The sequence below is a fragment of the Phascolarctos cinereus genome, unplaced genomic scaffold, assembly GCF_003287225.1.
Source record: "Phascolarctos cinereus isolate Bilbo 61053 unplaced genomic scaffold, phaCin_HiC Scaffold_4;HRSCAF=312, whole genome shotgun sequence".
Classification (NCBI taxonomy): Eukaryota; Metazoa; Chordata; class Mammalia; order Diprotodontia; family Phascolarctidae; genus Phascolarctos; species Phascolarctos cinereus.
Genome location: NW_027555847.1, coordinates 525,214,528 through 525,216,337, shown reverse-complemented (window position 1 = coordinate 525,216,337; position 1,810 = coordinate 525,214,528). Strand labels below are relative to the sequence as shown.

At 38.4% G+C, this 1,810-nt stretch overlaps 1 pseudogene; it reads right to left on the bottom strand.

Moving 5' to 3' along the window:
- Window positions 1–877: 877 nt before the first annotated feature.
- On the bottom strand, window positions 878–1,570 carry LOC110207847 (DNA replication complex GINS protein PSF2 pseudogene; annotated as a pseudogene).
- Between the last annotated feature and the right edge of the window lie 240 nt (window positions 1,571–1,810).

Sequence of the window (1,810 nt, the reverse complement as noted above, 5' to 3'; positions counted from 1 at the left end):
AAAATGACCAAACAAAGGGGAAAGAACCCAACCATGGAAAGTTACTATGGGCATAGAGAATATAGTGGCTCATCTTCACAGGAGGGTATTGAAGGAACAAAAGCCTCTCCTATCACAAAAAGTAATGTCAAATGGTCACCTGCCCAAAAAGAATTCATGGCACTTTACTTTACTTTTAGACTTTACAAGTTTATTGGCAAACAACTGACCAAGTGTTATTTTGTGTGCAATTCAATTTGGACTTTAAAATGACCTATTAATGAAATGGTTGGTCTAGCTCTTTCAATCATCTTGACACAACAGCCAAGTAACTTACTATTACTGTAATACTGGGCAAAACCCCCAAACCATTCTTCCGTTTCTGGGGTTGATTCAGTCTACATGTTTCACCAGAAAGAGCCTAAGTAAACCACAACACATAAACATTGGTAACAATCCAATAAGACTGTCCCAAAATGTTATCTTTTTAAGTCAATAAAATTAACAATAAAATTCTTGGGATGATTATAGGCCAGTAGAAAATGAAACAAAGTAGATAGAATGAAATTCTAAGTCACATCTTCATTATTGTGCCACTGATATCTTATGAAAATGATAAACAACATTTTGCTGGTAAGGAAAGGGTAAATTCAAAAACCCTGAACAAACAATAACTAAACACTGTACCACCATTCATCTCAGGAGGACAGGGTGTGGGAGGGAAATGGAATCTGCCAGGGAGAAGAAATTGTTTTGCAACAGGGCTACTCAAAATAAACACGGGCCCAAAGACAACCTCTGAATGTGAGGGGAGGTTGCTTCTCTTAATGAAAAGGAAAGGGTGACCCTCTGTCCTTTGTAATCCTCATGTGCTTTTGTCAGTCTGAAAACTTCCCAATTACAGGAAAGTCATTCCTGAAAAGTGGGCAAGTACCAAACTAGCCTCTTCTCCAATGCCTACCCTCAGTCTTACAAAACTTAAGGGAGTCTCTCTTGCTATGACATTTTCCTCTAAATGTCCTGAGACTGGGCACTCTGCAGGATGGAGGTTTGTGCAGAGTTTGTACATATGATCTAGGGCCTCTGTGAGGAATACTCTAGCAGTGTTGATCTCCATCAAAGTTAGGTTATCTAGCTTGACATGTGCTTCCTTCTGTTTGAAGAAAAAAAAACTGTCTGCAGATACCTGGAGTTCAGCTATTCAAGTATCACACATATCCTTAATCAGGGTCCAGATCTCATCTGCCTTAGGGATGTTATCTGAAGCATGATTTAACAACAATTTGGTGAGTTCCATGTAGTAAGCACTAGGCACTGGTGTAAATGGTTCCTCTTTTCTCTCTTAATCTCGAATCTCCTACAATTTTTCAACATCCATCCATTCAGGAGAAATTACTTGACACTTCTGTCTCTGTTTTAGGTTCATTGCCAGCCAAAGAAGTACTTCCACAGGTAAACGAGTATTAAAAGGTCCCAGATCTCCCCCAATGAGGTAGATCTTCTCCAGGTTGAAACTGGGAATGATAGTGACCATCTCCTTCTAGGGCAGGAATTCCACCTTGGCCAAGAATTCCACCTTGCCTGAGTCCATGGGTCCAGCCCTCTACAGCACTTTAAAAAAGAATTTAAAAATTAAATGAGAGAGATTGAGAAAAATAAATAAATAAAAACAATCCAAAAAAACCACATGATTATGAAAAGAAAGTTAACAAATGGAAAAGGAGATCCAGAATCTTAAGGAAGAAAACAACTCCTTGAAAATAAGAATTGGGCTAGGGGAAGCCAGTGAAGTTATAAGAGACCAAGAAATAATAAGACAAAATATTTTTAA